This window comes from Bombus affinis, chromosome 7, assembly GCF_024516045.1.
Source record: "Bombus affinis isolate iyBomAffi1 chromosome 7, iyBomAffi1.2, whole genome shotgun sequence".
NCBI lineage: Eukaryota > Metazoa > Arthropoda > Insecta > Hymenoptera > Apidae > Bombus > Bombus affinis.
This window is the reverse complement of record NC_066350.1, coordinates 177445-191289: the sequence shown is the minus strand read 5'-3', so window position 1 is coordinate 191289 and position 13845 is coordinate 177445. Positions and strand designations below refer to the sequence as shown.

At 32.3% G+C, this 13845-nt stretch overlaps 1 protein-coding gene across 4 annotated transcripts in view; it reads left to right on the top strand.

The window, feature by feature from the left end:
• LOC126918602 (inositol-pentakisphosphate 2-kinase) overlaps nt 1–13845 on the top strand; it is an 84954-nt gene that overhangs the window by 26144 nt on the left and 44965 nt on the right. For 2 of the 4 annotated variants that reach the window (XM_050726672.1, XM_050726674.1), the window contains one exon: nt 9419–9490. The gene's annotated coding sequence lies outside the window, so the exon portion shown is untranslated. Of the gene's footprint in view, nt 1–9418; nt 9495–13845 lie in introns of all 4 variants that reach the window. The other 2 variants (XM_050726673.1, XM_050726675.1) reach the window with 1 other exon arrangement.

Here is a 13845-nt window from a genome sequence, read left to right as displayed (position 1 = left end):
TTCAATCGCACGACTGCGACCGCTTGAGCTTAAGAGTTCAACATCTCATTCTCTCTTATTGTTAGCCTCCCGTTCTTTTCATCCTCTATTTAACTTGTTCCACGCCTATTTCATTGTTTGTCATGCCAGGATAATAGTAGGAACAACGAACAATCGATTCTGTGTCACGCAAAGTAACGCGGAGAAAATTCATCTACATGAAAATATAGAATAGGATTACACATTTTTATAGAGGATTCGATTATCGTATCTTGAATCGAATTATCGAGTGTTATTCTTTTTGTTTTCGGATCGACGTTGTTTTATTAACTAAAAATATCGACTAAAAATTTGAAGCTTCATATTTTTGCATAATAGCTGTGAAATGAGTAGCTCTGTAGGTTTAACCGAAAACCAGTTTCTACTTTGCAGTTTTAACGATAAAGGTGTTTGTGCAAGTTATCATTCTGTTCGAAAAACAAGGTAAAAATCTGTCAAAAGATAAATCCGGGCGAAAGGCAGGTTTCGAAAGTAAAACCATGTATGTTTCTCGTCTCCGATTTCTATATATTTCCAAATCAAACAGCTAACCGATCCGTGGTTTGAGTTGAGCACCTCGCGCGCGCCGAAAGAAAAGTAGGATGCATCTACAAAACAGTTAGATGGCCCTGATGTTAGTAAATCGCCAAGCCTTCACGCCTCCTTTCGTCTTGATACATACACTACACAATACACATGTGCTATATTCGATTTTTTATCTACTTGCAGGACTCGGACTCTCGCGTGTCGTATTTTCATAACTTCCTTCTACTCTTTTATCGTAGGTAGAAAAATTGATCTCAACCTCGATAACTACTTATGCAGCTAAATATATGTACATATTTACATTGTACATACGATATTAATAAAATCAATACGTATTTTCAACTAAAAATTATGTGTAATATTCTCATAACTTTTGCTTAATTTAATACTTTTTAACCGACCATGTACTGAAATATATATAGAATGAAAATCAGATTGAACAAAATCTTTGTTTAGTTAGATACTGTGTACATCGAATGGAAACTGTAGAGAACAGAAAATACTAATCAAACATTAGATTAAGAATGTTTGTATAATACGATTGATAATTAATGAAACATATAGTGGAACTCTTACACTTTTATTAGTACATATTGTCTTTTGAATAATTTCTTCTAGAACGTTTCAGCGAATATGGATTGTAATTTTTATTCGTTAAAGCATTATAGAATACAATCTATAATTTATCGAATACTAGCTGGTCTTAAATGTTTATTACAATGAGTTTGTATTAAACTCTTCAAAATTAAACGCAATTTTGATCTTCTTTGCAATGCCTAGTATATAATACATAATATGCATGTACTACATGCAACATGTATTACAATTTTCAATATACTTAATACTAGAACCATTATACGTACTAATTTCGATGTGTAGGTACATAAATATTAAATATTTACGATCAATTTCAGAAGCTCCTGTTGATTTTATTGCTAATGTGAGCAATTTTTATAAATAGCGAATAATGTAAACAAAGTAGGTAAATACTAAGAGTGTTACTGTGCAGACTTATAAGAAAGGAGGAAGTATAGAATATAAGGAGAAGTTCGTAGTTGTGAATGTATCTGATATTACAAAATTAGTCAAAATGACGATACATGTTTCGATAGCCAGAAATGGACGCAATAGGAGGAGTAGTCATGCGTTGCTATATGGCTATATCGCTATATCGCTATACCGCTATACCGCAATACCACTATATGCTGTTATTTGTATATATGAGACTTTTTTTTACCAATTTGAACATTACGCGTTCTTATCCTTATGTCTGTGTTGAATCTATCAGAAATAGCGAATTAAATCCGCACTTCTTTACTCAGCCATTTTCTCATCTCTGCACAGTAGATTGTTTGAAAATTGCGTTGTATAAGTTGTATTATACGTAGTTGGGCCACACAACCGACCCGACCGGTTTCACAGATCGACATCCTCGTTTCCTCCGGACTGTCGATCTCTGGTCTCTCGCTTCTATTCCGCATTCGTGCTTCTTGACATGTTTAGATGCACGCTTAGATACGTTGATGGTATACATAAATTATAGACTTTCTAAGATGTAGCGAGAAACTCGTAGGTATAGTCATTGCTTGGATCTAACAATTTCTCACTACTCTGTTTCAAATTTATTTTTTAGCCGGTAATAATGAATCGAAAACTAGCTACTTCGTAGAAGAAGGTTGGAAAATTGACCTCCCTAAACGAATCGATAATCTCTTAGTCACACCGCGAAGTAGTCAAGTGAAATTGGTCCGTTGTTGTGTGTCGGTTTACGAGGCTATGCGTCGCATCGTAGAGGTATCCAGAAACTCGAGAAAGGAAGCAAGAGACGATACCGAAAAGGCAGAACTGGTAGAAGATGAAGAGCAAATACGAAGAGAAGAAGAAGAAGAAGAAGAAGAGATACGAGTATGGAGTCAGACTCTTACCAACCGCAAGAAATCTGTCCTTCTTGGCATGATCTTCTTCGATACAAACCTGTCGGCAGCTTGCCAGCGCAGCGTGCAGGATATCGTATGCGACGCGTTTGTGTTCTGGCCAGATAAAAAAAGTGCCCGCTTTTATAGGTTTCCATATGCGGGTCGTCGCGCGTCTTTTTTTATATTTTTACAATCGTGTAGTCTGCTTTTGTCCATGGAAATCCATTTCTACTCCCTATATTCTACAATTCTCATTTTTTGTAAAGCTTGTTTCATTGTATTCAAAGCTACTGTAAAATTCACTTTACCATACTTGGCATGGTAGAAAGTATAAAATATAAAATATAAAATATTATAAAGTATAAAATAAATATTTATTTGAAAACTTATCTAAACTCAATCTGTTGACTTATAATTTATAATATAGATAATATCGAGAAAATTCATGGTATGGATTAGAATTTCAGCTCGATATAGATACAGATAAACTATATTTGTGAGAAATTTTGTTTAAACACTAACTTTGACTCGAATTCTTCGAATTGGGCATTATCAAATACATTTGTGATACAAATATTAAATACAAATTGTGATAATGTTAAAGTATCTTTTAGCCGATATGATGTTAAAACCTGCTCTTACTTCAGTTCACTATCAAAGGGATTCGTAAAACAAGGGGTTCAATTAATAATTTAATAATAGAGTGTCAATCCCATTATTTTCTCTGGAATAGGTTATACATACATACTTATGTCAAATACTTATTTGAATTCGAAATTTTTATAACGGTATGTGAATATCACTAAAATGTGTACATATATAAATTAATGGGAAATCAACATTTGTCACCTTTTTATATTGTTACTTGCTGTGTAGTGTACTTATCTGCCTCATAGTGTAGAAATTAAGTAACTCGAAGATGAAAAGCTTTTCAAATAACGAAACTGTTTCATAGAGCTTGGCATCTACAAATATCAAATTTGTCGTTGCAAGTTACTTTTCAAACATTCAAACGTAATTGTATCGTATCATTAGAAATAATAGTGTAGTATCATGGATGAGGGGCCTAGGGGGTGTTGTACGGATTATAAACAAGCGGTTGGTGAGCGTGTATGTAATGAGGTTAAGACAAAAGACAAAGGGTTGCTAGGGGACAGTAAACGAATTAACAGTAGTATGAGTTGAGATGTCAGAGAGTGCGGATTGCGTTGATGAGAGTCGTTGATTAATTATTCAGTTGTGTTAATTATTATACGTTTGCTGCGATTAGTTCATGTTTAACAAACATTATTCTCTGTTCAATTAACACCTGTTCAATCTAATTATCATTAATAAACTAATTAAAGTAGTTACGATACTACAATAGAATACTTTTGGAGCGGTAGCGTTACGTATTATCCGTATCTTTCGCGTCTTTCGTGATATCTTTTTCTCAAAATTTTAAAGCGATACTTGGAGTAATATTTGTTTAGTAAAAAGTTAATGGGAAATTAATATTTTTGGAGCGAATTTTGCTAGCTTTTATTAATCAGCGTATACCAGGTTGAAGCAGCGCTATTGATTTTTAGAGAAGCAAGCCTGCTGGTTTGTATGTGGTAATTCCTCCTTTCCCCTTCGTCAAGTTTTCGAGAAGGGTCACTCCATAATTTGAATATACAGCACCCCGTTTATACTCGTGCCGGCGAATTTCGAGTTTGCTATATTTGACCGACCATATGGTTCGTTTTACCCTAGTCGCCCCCTAGCCGTAAGGTTTCAGGCATTCCATTCGTTTTCTGCTTTGCAATACTACTTTTATTGAAAATCATTTGACAATTTTTTCGCTTTTCGTATTTAAGTACAAACATATTAGGGATAATACTTTCTTAAGAGCTTTTGATATTACATGTGATTATTTTATATATCCTGATATTTTTTACACACATATATATATATATACATATTACAAAGAGAACTATATTATTTAAAATTAGTATTTACTAGTAAAATATCGCTTTATTATTAAATAATCGCTCAAAAGTATTCGAACTCTTACTTATCTTCGATAGCGTGTAATTTAATTAGAAAACTAAACTTTGATTTTATTATCACGATTATAAGCAGGTACATATGGATGCGCGATGTTAAGATATGATAAAATTAATTTTTGAAAACTAACGTATGGCATTTGTATATAGCATTTGTATACAGGGTGTACTATTATAATTCTGAAACGAAAACCGATATCGATAGGAAAACCTACTTTTCGAAGTTTATTCGTCTTTCAACTTTCAACAAATACGACGATATATTATAAAAAGCGTTCTTAATACTGAACTTGTTTTTCCCGAAGCGTGATTTCTTGTGCGAAAACCTGTATTTAAGTAACGTGGGCTCTAAGGACGAGCCACCATCCTATTTTTAAATCGACCCTATGACTGTTCGTTGATATTCGTTCGTCGTGGAAGTTTGCCAAGCTACGAAGGTGCTATAGTTGAGATCTCGATGACTGCAGGTTTAGTCGGAACGGTTCGGGGAACAGTTCTTGGTAAACACTTTAACGATAAAGCCACGAATCCTTCGCTCTCTGCAAGAGGTTCGCAAACGTTAGTAATAGCAATATGTATGCAGTAAAGTAAGCATTTGGACGAGATCAGTAACGTTCATGAAACTATCGCTTCCTCAGTTTGTATGATTTGCGCAGCTATGGCTTCAAAAATTATTACAAGTCGTCACACTTAATTAAAAAGTGTGACAATGAAAAGAGAAGAGATTTAACAAGTTTTAAAACTAGCAAATCTTCATATTAGATTTTGATAAATTTGAATTGTTCAAAAATTATAGTCGAAGGACAGAAAGTAACACTGAATTTTTTATTTGAACATTTGATCAAAAAATAAATGAGAAAAGATAAGCAAACTATCTATCGGATATTCACTTATAACAATAAATAATAAGATTATCATTGAGATTTTGATTTCAGAACATGGTTCATTACATTGTTTAACATGTATCTAATTTCTAATTTTCAAACCTTCGGTAGGTGATTCCTGTAGACTTTTGCGAGCTAAACACGAATCTACAAACCGGTTTTTCCTAAACCCTACAGGTTTAGGAAAAATCAATTTTAAGAAGAATTGCATATCGTAGTAACATTATCGAGTTGCGATTGAAACGAAAAAATTCTGTGACCTCTCCTGAATAAAATGATATGTACTGTTATTGCATTATAAACATTTATAGGTGTTTAAATGCACCGTTTTTTATTTACATTTTTCAATTTATTCCAAAAGCTAAAGGTCTGGAAGAAAATGTAATATTAGTACGCGATAGAACAGATTTATGCTAAGGAAAGAATTAAGAAAAGTATTAAGAAAAGCTAGAAAATCAGCATTTTGATTTAAATGCAAAAGCGAAACGTAATACCATATTTGGCAGAATACAGGGCGGCGACAGTGGTACTCAATGTTGACGGATGCTTTACCTTCCGTTCGGCATACCGGAACCGTTAAATGCGCGCGGTCGTTAGTCGCCGGCATTGAGTACCATTGCCGCAGCCACGTGTTTTGCCAAACTTCTTTGTTTTTTCATTGGAATCAAAAGATGACTTTTTAGTTTTTCTTTATGCTTTCCTTAGCAGAAATGTCCGTTCTATCGCGTAATAATGTTAGATTTTCTCCTAGTCCTTTAGTTTTTTAAATAAATCGGAAAATGTAAGCAAAAAGTGGTGCGTTCTAGGTGTCTTTCGCCTTGATCATCATTTAAACATATTTAAATATTTAGAATGCAGTAACAGTACATATCATTTTATTCGGGAGAGTCCACAGAATTTTGTCGTCTCAACCGCAACTCGATATTTGTTACTGCAAAAAGCACAAAACATCTTGAACAAGTTGAAAATTTGCAATTTTTTTCAAACCTGATTTTTTTCAATAACTGTGGCTTCTGGGAAAGAAACGGTTTGCAGATTCGTGTTTAGCTCAAAAGTTTACAAGATTCATCTACTGAAGGTTGCGTCATCGGAAAAAAGTTAAAATTTCTTAAACAGTGTTATGGAATTAATACTAATACTATTAATTAATATCAAATCCTTTTATAATAGCATAACAGTAACAAATTTGGTAATAAAACACAAATTGGAATTTTATAAATTGCAGATAAGTTAGCTGTCTACTGTATTTGACGTGTATTTGTAAAGTTATAAAAACTGTAAAACAATTCACAAAAATATACGCAAGTCTGTAACTTATAATTATTTGTCAATTCAATTCGTATGGTAGAAATATTAGATTTATTTGTACCGTAAGATTAGATATGAAAATTACATCTACTAAGCTGTGTATACTATACATACATATGTATGTTTCATAGATATATACTTGTAACCCTTTCTTTTTTAACATAAATTTTAATGTTCATTCTCGGCACGATTTATGGATGGTAACCAGGCATGTGCCGCCTTTAATCGTTGTATCGTGAAAACGGATTCTAGATACTATATACTATATATTATACGCTATGAAAGGAATATAAAATGAAATTTTTTTCTACTTGAACTTGGTTAATTACCAATTGGATACGTATGAACGACCAATAGGATGTTATTGTAGATGCAAAATTAAGTACAAAATTGAGAATAACATTTTTCCGTTTAAGGTTTCATTTTCATGAAAATAGAGTTTAGTTAAGAATCGGCCTGAATATACCACACGTATGATACATTTTCAAGTTTATTTTTCTCGAAAACAAAGCTTCTTGCGAACAAGTTTTATCGTACATTTTCGACTTACTTTCACACATAGAATGACCTCCTGTCGATTATTTAGTTCTATCCAGGCCGAAATTTGTCACGTTCAATTATACCTGATGAATTTTCAAACTTGATTTTTTCGAAAACAAAGCCCCGAACGAGCAAATTTTACTGTATACTTCTCTCTTATCTTTTCACAAAGATTCATCTCTCATCCGCTTGACGTATTTTTGTGTCACCTGTATGTAACCTGTACATATATTATTATACATACCTACATATGTATTATACATATGTATTAAACAGTGTCGATTATTTTCACCATATCACTATATAAATTGAATGGTTGTAGGTTCGATAAACGCATATGCTCTACTATTATTTTATCGACATGCAGCATATTTAATTTTTTTTTATATTTTTGTAGAAATGATATTCCTATAAATCGTAACATACATTTGTTCAATCGTGTTCAATCCTTATACCCCTCAATCATTCTGTTTACGCACTTGAGTTATTATATTGTCACAAGTGCATCAGTACGTCAATTACCATTGTTTCAGTATCTACATCTACACTATCGCATCTCTATCAGTAAGGTGTAAACGAAATTCAATTATCTTTAATAAATAATAATTATGTACACGGGTGAATTAACAACTAACAATATTATAAGTACATATATGTATGTATATAACAACCAGTAATAACAATAAGTACTAATTAATATAATTCATACGGTTTCCTATTGCATTATTGCTCGGATGCTTAACAACAACAGTCTGTGTATATGTAAATGGTTGTATAATGGTTGTATAATCTTAATGCCGCTGCCTTAAAAGGGTTAATTGCAGAAAGACATTGCGGTCGTATCCAACTTTTAATTCTGCGATCTTATTTTAACTTTAAACTTGACGAATTGACAAGTATATAGTATAGTATAGTATATTATATACTTACATAGTATATAGTATACTATATACTAAGTATAGTTATTTCCTTGAGTAGGTAACGTAATTGTTTGCTTTAGTATCAGTATCTATCACAGATGCATCAATGGTGCATATACCGTAGGATGCGTCAACGTTCGCAAACATTTGCGAGCGTAGTGTTCAGTGCTCGTGGTCATGCGCGTCACGTTAATCTACCGGTATTCGCCGGTATTCTTCCACGGTGCGTCGTGTCGCGTTGCGTCAGATAGAGACGCGGTTTTGTAGTAGCAATAATAGCGGTACTTACCACATCCTTCTAGTCGATCGTGTAATCAGCCTCAGATAAAAGCATATTATTCCCTATTTTCGATTTATTTTTGCATAAGATACTATCACTGTCTATATGCATACATACATATATATATATATATGTATACGATACCTACACTGTGCTGATTGTAAATATGATATTTGTATTTACATGTTAAAATCTATTAGTTCTAAAAATATATTCGCAACATTTCGTTTCCGACTGTTAATCACAGAGTCAATAGTGATGTTTCTTATTTATCAAAAAGAATATAAAATATTTACATAAAACAATTAATTATCGATCGTTCATAACAACATAAGTACGAAGTAAATACGAAGCAACGGAAGTAATCATTCGTTAAAATGTTAAATCTATTCGTGTATCCTGCGCTAAGATGATTTACTGTTAGCTGATTACAAACGGCGACTACAAAGTGCGCCAGCTATTTAAAAGGAGTATTTAGGCATCGATCGTTTAAAATTTAACGTTTAATGTTTATCACAATGTTGTAGATGTGTTTGAAACTTTGATAGCGACCTTGGAAGCTACAAGAAAATTTGTTCGCGTTGAAATGATTCGAATATCTTTTGTATAATGATCGTCTGTTAAAAAGCTAACATAACGAAATGTTATAATATGACATATATGGTTATATGTATAATGGAATAACATTAATTAGTACCTATTATATATGTGTATAATGAAGTAAATACTCAGAAGAAGTAATAAAGTTTTAAAATTTCGGATTATTCTCATATGTGTTACGAGTTATTACAATTTATAGAGATACACGAAAACATAGTATCGCAATGAACAATAATTACACAAAAATATGGCTATAGGTTACTGTAGGTGACTATAAATGACTATAAATAAATGACAAAATAATGTATTGTAGTACATATGTAATTAGCTAAAAAATGAAAGTAATATCCATGCGCTCATGTTTAGCTTTCTGTTGCAGGTGATATTAAAGAACATGCGTCACTTTCGCCGAGTCGTGATTGACGAGAAAAGGGGCAACTTGTAAAAACAAGTAAGTAAGCACGTTAGCTAAATTAATGAAGAACGCAGAACCGGCGGCAATACACGATTTCTCAATATGTATGGAAACTTTACTCGAAACCTGTCCATATACGCCGAGAATGAAGCCAGCCAGAATAATCTGAGTTTATCGATCGACTCTTAGTTGCCAACTTGGCAACGGCAAACTCCCGGAATTACGAATGAAATGTTCTACATAGTGAAACAGTTGGCAAATCAGGCCTGCTTTTCATACCTTTGCAAGGCCCTTGCCATATACCTCTCATATGGTATACGGAATTCCGTCTTCCTTCCCGGATGTTTTGTATTTAGTATCTAATTTTCTCTGAAAACGATTAATTACGATCAACATTATATTATAGCATATTATTACTATGCGAATAATATTGAATTATTCGTTTTTAATTAGTATGTTATTTAATTAAGAACGCGTACTGGCTGAAAGTGTCACTTATACAAATAAAGGAATATGTATATATATTATATTATGGCATTATAGAAACACGTGAGGGCGAGCGATAGAGAACAGAGAAAAGTACCTCCATTGTCCTTGTGTTGCTTTGCGGGACTTTCCAACGCACTATACATAATATGTATGAGGATTGCGCTAGTATAGCGATCCAAACACGTTTCTGAATATCATATACAATATTGAAAATGTACATACATACATACATACATACATACATATATATATATTGTACAGTACACACAGAACCAAAATCGAATCGTCTCGTTTGTGCAGGCAGTTCTTCGCTGTTGAGCGTTGAGTCACACAGACGAGCGTTAATTGCACTTAAGACTATACGATAAAGCTGGACGGAAATGCTCGATACCTTTTACCACGAATCCCGAGCCAAGCTTGAACGCGATCATTGCCATTATACCGTTGTACAATATCGGCAATTTGTTTGCGCGCTCTCTCGTAATCCGTGCAACGGAAATTTAAGTCTGTTACATTTACGCGAAGCTCCTATATAGTTCCATGCAAACAAACAATGCTTCGAAATCGTTCTACTTGTAATTGTGATAAGACTGTGACAATTAGTATGTAAGCTTTGAAAATCCTTGACGATCTAAATTACATAATTTCATTCGACTAATTCGTAAAGTAATTTACAAATATTTATGTCAGTTAATTAAATTAGTACACGCTATTATTCTAAGACTTTTAGTTTCTCATTTTTTGTCTTTTATATTGAAATTATGAAATCAAATGTTTCCCGCATAAATTGCTTTCATACATACATTTCTTTTCATAAGTTTGAAATTGATCTTTTTAGAATCTTCAATGTACATTTTAAATCATTTCAATTGTAATCGCGGTTATTCAAAAACAAACGAGGAATAATGTGTAGAGTGCAGGGAACAACGTCCATTGCGTTCAAAGCTGCACGATTTATGTATGTATGCGTATATGATTCTGGCTCCCAGAACACCCTTCCATCAGTGGTTCCCAGTCAGTTATTGGACATTTGCATAAAATTTGGAATGAACATTTCATAGTTTTCATATTTTATTCCATATATTTTGTTCTTTTTCAAAATAATAAGTGGCAGAAATTACGCGATTCTAAATGGTATTTTTAGATTTCGATATTTATAAGAAAAAATTTCGTTACGTTACGTTAATATTTTGATATGTTGTAAACTCGAAAGACTGAGAGTTACTGATCCAAGTCGTAGAAACGCTATTGATAGAATTTGTGGAAACAGAGCAGTTGAGAAGAATTGAAAGGGTTACAAGAGTAGGCAGGCAAGGTTTTTTTGGTATAAAGGTTGCGTACGGTTGTCGGCATCGGACTTGTAGTCGTTGTTATTAAATGAAGAACAGACAGACTCGTCACAGAGCTACATTTTATAATGTGTGACACGCATTTCTAAACTGATGCGACGGGACTGGTTTAATGTTCGATCGATCGGCTCGGTCTAAGTAGCTAAACAGTACGGGGTCGGTAATGCTTATTGTAAGATCATGGATAGTGAATCACCCTCGACCATCAGGCATATACCTACGTACGTTCTTTAGGTATGCTTTTATCAAGCTTGCTCAGGGAGGGAACTAATCCACCGATGCCGACGGTAGAACGAAATGGACAGGGGAAATTGTGAGAAAATCGATACAGTACACTGCGTTTTTTGATTCAATGAAATACGATATACATACATAAGTGAATTTTTCGAATTTCGAGCAAAGAAAGAAATATAATATAATATTATATATATGTATATAAATGTGACTATATGTATTTTTATAATTCTAGCTTATAATCGTAGGCCCTTTTTGTGTCACTGCATAGAAACAGGAAAATGTCACTTTTTCTGCTATTATCCAATATTCACTCTTTACTTTCAATATTCAATACTTTACTTTCAATACTTTGTCATATTCTGTCTTCTTTCCTTTTTCAAATGTTTTAATCTTTATCATGAAAGTCGTAAAACTCGATCAATACCTCAAATACCTCGATAAACACCACCTCAAAATGTTTTAAAATAGAGACGACCAGCTAACTTTTTCCTTAGGTCAAAAATGCATATTTTTGCTTCCAGAAATTGAAATAATATATGTATTGACTGATATCTGACTGATATAAAATATATATTTTGCACCGAGTACATATTCCGAACAGAAAATAATGCTATATTTGTCATCTTTCGTAATTCTTCGTTCACTTTTTTAAACTGTTGTTTTTATTGATCCTATGAAATGTATCATTCAATTTTTAAAAAGCGGAAGCAAAATAAAACAGAAAAATAGAATTCAGTAAAAATAAAAAAGAAAAATAGAAATACAAAAATGTATCGTCTTTTGATTTGAATATAATTAACGTCACATTGATATTGACAAAGGAGGAAAAGAAAGATAACCTAACCCCAACCAAGTAAAATGAAAGAAGAACAGAAATGTAGGATTATGTAATATAATGTAATATTAGTTAATATTAGAATATCCGTACATATGTATTATGATATCCATTTACTTAACTTAACACTGGAAGAATAATAAGTATAATAAGGCTCACCCTTTTTTCCTGATGATTTGCATTAGTAATACAGTTTATAAATATGTAGTAACTATCAAATAGCTTTAAAGTAATCTATATATATTTTATAGTTAGGTACAAGTATCTTATCGAATCGATTTTCTTTTTGACATATTTTGATACAATAATTTTAGACAAAAAACGTGCTTGAATAATTGTGCAAGAATTTATTATTAACGTGGTACGTGATATATCTTGCAGTTTTATATATATAATGAAAAACTCATACTCGACACATATTCGTGCTTCTTGAAAGGTATAGTTATCAGCGCGAATCCAATATACGTATAATATATACATTTTTACATTACATCATCAAATGTAAGACTGAATATATTCGAGGACTTTGGAGCAATGAAAACATTATTAACATGTACTACCGTAATATTTATTACGCGTTACATGTTACAATATATTAGGCTACTGCAAAAATCAATGCTTTGTTTCGAAATCTGCAATAAGGGTAAAGATACCTTATAAATATAAGGAAAAGTATAATATTATTTTAGAAATCTGCTATAATTTTACTTTAACTTTTAAAAGAGTATATATATGTAATTGCATGTTATTTTACAATATATACCTACATAATACATTTTTTCAAACCATATTTTAAATGATCTAATATTTACTTAGATCTGATCTCATATTTACATATTATATCATAAATCAAGCCGGTTTCAAGTAGGTGACAAATATTTGAAACATTTTACAATATCTTATAATATGTAGTTTGTATCGGATAGGTTACATTTATTAAATATTATATTATAATGTATAGTATTAATATATAATATCATATAAGATATATAATATAATATATAATGTTATGTTATGTCTAGACATATTATAAAATTTATGTATATTATTTAACCCTTTTAGTACCAATGAGGATATATCGTTGCGTATGCGATCAGCGCCTTACTACTCGCATCGTCAGAGCACTTTATCTCAAAATAAATTTATTTAAATAAACGTTGTAAATCTTTGAATTTTTCTGCAGAAGCCCTGTGTGAGATGTTTCGCAAATTAAAAAAATTGTTTATGGGTTTAACTTTTTGTTACATTTCGCGATGGTTGATACCGACACTGCGTATACGCTAATGCCATAAGATAAAAGTTCGACACGGGAGATTTGCTTGAGATCGTAATCACAGGTTTTAGATAACACTGTTTGTAACAGAATATCTCCTTATGTTTCACAAAATAATCTTGCATCAACAGGACGAGAATAAAATTTTTGATGGACCTGTGCGAAGATCGCGCACAATTTGTAATCTGTGTAATAAAGGATTACAGGA